This window comes from Temnothorax nylanderi, unplaced genomic scaffold (assembly GCF_030848795.1).
Source record: "Temnothorax nylanderi isolate EJ_2023f unplaced genomic scaffold, tnyl_v1.0 TNYL_tig0183_pilon, whole genome shotgun sequence".
In the NCBI taxonomy this organism is placed as follows: Eukaryota; Metazoa; Arthropoda; class Insecta; order Hymenoptera; family Formicidae; genus Temnothorax; species Temnothorax nylanderi.
In genome coordinates, this window is record NW_027249245.1 from 195,422 (window position 1) to 202,567 (window position 7,146).

The 7,146-nt window shown below is 44.7% G+C and overlaps 1 long non-coding RNA gene across 1 annotated transcript; it reads left to right on the forward strand.

Annotated features, from left to right (window-relative positions):
• The first annotated feature begins 1,254 nt into the window (after nt 1-1,254).
• Nucleotides 1,255-2,638, forward strand: LOC139778437 (uncharacterized). The gene is made up of 2 exons (XR_011719564.1): nt 1,255-1,463; nt 1,570-2,638. It is a non-coding gene; the product is annotated as an uncharacterized lncRNA (long non-coding RNA).
• Nucleotides 2,639-7,146: the final 4,508 nt, after the last annotated feature.

Below are 7,146 nucleotides of genomic sequence, written 5' to 3' on the forward strand. Positions count from 1 at the left end.
CTTCGCGATTTATATATCTCTAATTATTTTCTTTTCTTGCTTATTGTCTACCAGAATCTCTACACCACGAAAATGGCAAAGATTCGATCGTAAATGTGAGCGAGACGGCAATTTGTGTCGGATCACGTGTTGGAACCAAATGATATCCAGCCGAATTGATGTTTCCTTACTTCTGGTGAGGTCGTTAAACGTCGAAAAGTGCTCGTTTCATTCACGAAACGTCGACCGCCTCGGGCGAGAGACGCGTAACATATGATTTTGAAGTCAAGGTGCTCGAATCCGCACGGTATTTTGCAAAGCGCGGTATTATAATAATATAAACATAAATACTGCAAAAGAGATAAAAATAGAATTATTTTAAAAATGCAAGCAAAGAGTCTTGACTTCTTATTTCTGTAATAATTATGCAAAATATGATCAATTAAATGGGCGTTCGCAACATCTCTGTATCATCGTCGGATAAATCACATGTATCCATAATCATCAATAAAATTTATATATTTAATCACAGAAAATATATCTAATATAGTGTCAGCGGAGAGAACAAGACTAATATATACTAATGATACATCAGCGATAGAAAGGCGTTCTCAATGTTTTCTATAAAAAAATGTAGTTTTAAATAGATAAGGATGCTTATAAATTTGATACCTACACAATTTCTTTCGGTATATAGTACATGATGAATATCGAAACTGTCAAATATTTCTGCGTTATCACATACAAACGTACAATAAAAATTCAAATTGCAAAACTGCAACGTGGTCTTCTCGATTTTCTACAGCAAAGTCGAGTCTTCATCAAGCGAATATACGTAGCTTCTATATATACTTCCTGCGGAGGAATCGCGAACTCTTTCTTCCCGTGACACGGCGCTGACCCCTTTAAGAATGTTGCTCACTGGGTTCTCGGCTCGGCCTCACCCGTCATGGCTATTACTTATTGCCGATCTCAAGGAGATTCGCCTCTCGTGTATTGTTTATGAACGACGAGATTGCAACACGACGGAGCGGACGATCGCGAAATGCCTGTTGTTTGCAATGTCGTGGTTCGGGATGCGCTGCACGGCGCATGACGAAGTAACTCCGCTCGATTGGAAGCTTCTCGATTTTTATAATCACGCGGATAACGGATGGCAAGCGATTTTATGGCGGATGGTTGCTATCGGCGACAGTCGAGTGCGGCTAATTGGCCTTTTACGAGATAATGTTTTATTTTCACGCGAGTCACAAGATCAACTAAGAATATCATTTATCGATACGTCGGGCGTGCAATCTAAAAGCTCCAGCATGTAAGTTTTATACGTTATTCGGTGAAATAGATGTCTTCAATAAGCAAGACAGTTTCGATCCGGTTTAATCACTTTTGAGATTCCACGGGCGAGGTTCTTGCTTGACATCGCGGAAAATCGAATGTCTCGGCGCTACCAGCACTTTCCTACAGCTGGGCTAGCTGAGATTAACGTAAGTCGAGCGATTTATGAAAGAAGTGAAAGCACGATGTAAATCAGTGACGGCATGGCGCTCAATTAAGTAACAATTTATTGCACAATTACGTACAACTCGATAGGGCGCAGCAACATTTTACCGGCGGGAAGATCGCTGCTAACCAACTGATTACTACCTTTCCAGCGGCGCGATCGCCTTTCGGTTATCGCCGGTTAAAAGTGGAAAAAGTCAAGTAGAAAATTAGAAAGCAACAGCGAAAACCGGAAGTTAAGTAACATATAAATATAATCTGTAATATAGATGTCATTTTTCATACACGATATATAAGATACTGCATTGTAATTATTACTCGAGCCTCGTTGCATCACACAAGTCATGTTCTTGAACCTACTAGCACGATAACTCTAAGATTGTCGCTCATACGGATAACGACTACGTTCTATTTTGTAATAGTAAAACTCGCACGTGTGATCTATGAAACGTTTTTCATTTGATCGCCTGGGGACAAACGAAAATGAGAATACTTACGGCATTAGAGGAGGATATAACGAGGCCACGATGGACTATTAAAAGGACGGGTTGTGCCGAGCGTAAGAAATCGAGTAACGATATCCCATCCTGACGAACGTAATAAGGCGGCGCGGCGCCTATTATCGGAATATTCGAGGACCGTGAATAATTCGCCCGATAATGCCGAAGTAATGACAGACAGACTTTAGCCGCGGCTGTAGTTATATATTACACGATTTACGCACACGCGTGCGCTCGCCTCGCTTCGTACTCCTAATACGAACTAATTGGATGCCGAGTTAATCATAGTTCCTACGTTCGAACATTCCGCTGGCCCGCCCAATTATCGCATCGGCTTCGGGCGCGCATTAATTAAGTTATTTTTAACACCTGCCGCGCTCTGCAGCTCGGCACCGCAAACGGCGCCGAGTACGAGCTGTAAACTCGTATAAACCACGCGCAGCCCCTGCGGCAATAATCTCGCACCATAGATGAGATGTAATGTCGATTGTTTTCTTCAAATTCAAAAAGTAAAAATGTGCGCGCGAGGTTCATTTTATTTAAAATTTAGCTAATAGACATGTCCGCAGTTTTGTTGAACAAAGTCAGTATTGTTCGTTATGAGAATATTTTATTACTGTATTTTATCATTATATATATTAAATAGCAAACTAACGATATATCATTTTGATATTTCTGATGCATCATATTATTATAATATAGTAAATAATTACACATTGCAACATATATCTGTCCTTATTTTGTGTAATTGTTGCTGACAAATCCTGCAAAAGTGGTGATTAGAACTTACAATTATGCCAGCGACGCGTGTGGCTAGTGATATATTGACTTGAAAATACCGGACTGAAAATCGTAGCCGATGGGCAAGCGAAATTACCGGATCATTAATAGCGCGATCCGCTCGCGTAAAGAAGGTAAGGCAAGAAATCGCGGAGAGAAAACTCGTACGGGCTCGCGGGACTGCCTCCTCGCCGATCGCGGGGACGATAACGCGCCTATGATCCCGATAAACGGCCAGGGCGATAATTAACACGTGAGAACTAGCTCCTCCTATGGAAGAACCACCGTCGGACGCGCGTATATACGTGTGCTGCGATCGTGCCGCGTTACACGCCCGTAAAAGCGATGCACCGTCTGTGCATTGCATCGTCGTGGTCCTCGTCGTCAGATACACGCGAATGGTCGACCCGAACGAACTCGTACGTTCTCACTGCTGCTGGAAAGAAGCAACACGTCCTGCGCGACGCAGGAAGAATAATAACGGTACGACGCGCTGCCGTGGATAAGGATATAGAGATTCCACAGCGAGGCGTTATAGGAGGACCTCGTTATAGCCGCCGTGCGCCGTACCTTCCGCCATGAATCGTACGTATACTTACGTTCCGCGCGACACGAAGGACACGAGGCGCGCGAGGACGTAGGCGTCGAACGTCTCAATTTTCCGTTCCCTTACCGAGAAATGCAGAAGTTGTCATCGCGATGTAGGAAACTAAGGAATTCCAGTTCTTCAATGATACATCTTTCAACAATTTACAGAATTCAATTTACAGGAATTACAGATATTTCATACCACAATTGAACAAGTGGAAGGTTATAAATCATTGGGACTTATTCTTTCTCGATAACTTTTAGGGCTCATGCACAATGAGAGGAATAAGGAACAAGGAATTAAACACAGAGAGAATTCCGTGTCTTGAAAAAAGAGAGAAGCTGCGTCTTGAAAAAAGATGCGACTACTATGTTTAATTCCTTGTTCCTTATTCATCTCATTGTGCATGAGCCCTTAGAGTTCGTATGTTATATTCAAGCAAAATGCAGAAAGCTCCTCTCGAAGCCATGATCGAACCTGAGTATAAATAGAGACTAACAAGAGTCGCACAGCCATCTTTCGTATACAGTTTAACGTGTTATTGCCTCAGCACTTCAATCAAATCGCTGATTCTACGCCTCTATCCCCGCATTCAGCATCGCGTTTCACGGAAAGACTGACAAAAACTGTATAAAAATCGCCCCCTCGTTCACCCCGAACATTCTTCGGTAAGAGCAGGGTACCGCATCCGATATGAATCGCAGGCGGACACAAAAGAGGAAGGATACGGTCAAACGACGACGTCGGAAAGGCGAGGAGGCCGCCGGTCACTCTTTTTAATTGACGGACACCACATAATTTCAGGGTGGCCCGGCCGGTCCCTCAGGCCCCCTCAGCGGGAAAGGTGAGAGGGGAAGGACCTGTGTGGCGCTACGACCACTGCAACGCCGGAATTCCGTGGAATTCCGGGACTATGCGCGAACATACGGAGGGCACGAGGCGAGTCTTCGGGGCCCTCCGTCTTCCCGAGACGTCATCAGCTCGCATTCGCGGGCTTAGTCACGCTACGCAACGAGCTCTCTCGCGGCACACTACTCTTCTCGATACGCTTCTCTCCTCGCACACTCGCAACGATCTCGCCAACGTCGCGGTCGTAGTGGTCGCAACACCCGAGCCATTACGTGTCGTTATTGGAGCTTAATAGGCGCGCCGGGCCCTTCGGTGGATATGCCGATTATCGGGTTACCCCGATGCCAATCTATGCCTGCGAGGCCCCATAAGTACACGTTGTTATGCGTGCGCCTACCGTACGGGCGCGAGCACGCCGCCCTTTCAATGCAAACGTACGCAGGGACGGGTTTACGTGGAGAATAATGAAACCCCAACTATTTCGGTACGTCGCGTCGTCTAAAAAACTTGAGATATCTGTATTTATAAAAAATAATTTTGCTTTTTTTCATAGATATTACCTTTCAGTATTTATTCAGTAACGTATTACGTAATGTGTAATGGAGTGAGGCCAGATATTTAACAAATTCCATCGACTGTTATATTGACATAAAAGCGGCCTCGCGTTCTAAGTTGACCGAAAGGATCAAATTTCCAAGCCCCTCACCGACTACGCGGAATAATTTCGCTCACAAATATTTGCCAGTTTTTTCAAGTAATGTATATACGCATTCCTCCGCGTAACGGGAAAGGCCTTCGTGTAGATACCTCTTTCGCCGCTAAAAAATTATCATCCTGCGGGACGGCATTGGCATCCGCCCCTGCGCCGAGCAGCGTACAGGTGCATTTTGCTCGAGGGATGTGGACAAAGAGAGGGAACGTAAATGAGCTTATGCTCTCGCGGACGAAAGAAAGAAAGACCGGGATCGAGCGAGCACATCTCTCGATGACCGCGCCGCGCGCGCTCGTTCGGCGATCGTTTTCGAGAGGTAACGCAGTCCGTGTCGTTCTGGCCATGTATCATGGGCGGGCGACATAATGAAGGTCTTCGTGCCCCTTTACGAGATGATTGCCGAGCGACACATGGCGCACGGCATCATCTTGTCACAGTTTTGAGATAAGCACGTGCTCAGAGCGATCGCGGATATCGGGGGAATCTCGCTCGCACGCGATACCAATCTCACGCGTTTACATTAGCGGTAATCCGACTTGCGTTTCGCTTGTTATTATTTGCACGCGTGTCGGATCGATATCTATTCCAGGTACTCGATGAGAAAATGGAGCAACGCGCCGATAAAATTTATCGAGCGTCGCGGTATCCGGCTGATTTAATTACCGGTCCTCACCCGGCGGAAAGCGTAGTTCGCTAATTAATTCTTCGTCACCTCGGCGTATATCTTAACGGTTAATGATATCCGCGCGTGTGTACATACGCACGCATGACGGTTGCGACACGCGAACCCGAAGGTGCACTTTCGCGCGGAGCGAGTTAACGCAGCTTCCCGTTTGCTGCGGGGAATGTTACGCGCTCGATAGGATCGGCGGAGACGAAGTCGCCAGATATTACGAGGCCAGAGCGGCAGTGCCCTCCTCTCATCCACGAAGAGGTACACGGGGAGTAGCTTTACCTTCGATCGGATTACCGCGCGGTATATACGCTTTAACAGACCTGTACGGCAATTTTTAATCGTTGAGATAAAACGCGCCGAGCGTACATCGTGAGACTGACAAGATATGTTCGCGCCAAGTGCGTTTCACCACGTATTCTGCAATCTAGAACGCCTGATGATTGATAGAATAAGCTTGCGAAACTGTCAAGGTTACAAGGCACTTGATCGTAATCATTCCTTTTCGAAGTTATTCTTGATGTGGTAATCAATTGCAAATTTGATCTCTACGAAGTTGTGCGACACACGCACCTTAATCTTTTAAGGAAAAAATAGTATGATGTACGGAAAAATAAATTATTATGTGATACAAAGATAATATTTTCAAATAAAAGACAAATAGAAAATAATATATATATTAAAACAAGTTACAGGGACACTATTCTAATAATGCTGGATTCATCTCTTTTTCATACTATTAATTTCTATAATTAATAAAAAAGTAATCTATATATAATGTAATTATATAATTTCTTTTTTGTTATATCAATTTTGTTTCAAATAACTAAGATATTCTCAATCCGTATGAAATATGGTCTTTTATTAATTCAACAGCAAATAAATTTTCTTATTTTACTTATCGAATGTATACTGCAACATTTATTTCACGTAACTTAATTTCTTAATTAGGAGCAATATTTCACTTGCGTCGCTGCATTAAATCTCCAGGTTCTCCGATATAAATTTATCTTTTGCTCTCCATTCCCAATCCCCCAATGGGAGCGCCAGATGCATCCGTGAATGCGAGCGAGTGGGTGCTTTCGTGTTTTGCGCCCGCGGGAACGTTGCATCGCTGACGCATCTGGTCGTAGCGCGTTGGAGAAACGAGGAGCGAACGAAAGGGACGGGAAGGAACCCTGTGTTCAATGGGAACCCCGTGGTACGCACCTGTGCGCTTTTCAACGGTGAATGGAGGGCCCCTGCCGAGGGGAAAGGCTCGAAATGAGTGGCTTTGCGTCGCCGCCGAAGGGTGCGAAAACGCTCTTTTAAAGAGACACGCGCGACCACGCATCTGTCGCAATCATCACGGTATTGTCAGCAAGCCAGAGGTGATTTAAATAGGGTTAAGCTCTCATCCTACGCGCCTGCTCCCCGGTATGTTTTGCATCGATCACTGGCATAGGCAACGGCAACGCCTCGTAAATTTCGTGCTATCTGTCCTAATTTTTTTATTCTTTAGCGAAAGAAGCAGAAACTCGCTTTTGTGTATGCATTCATGTCTTTTAAGTAGAAAATTGGGATA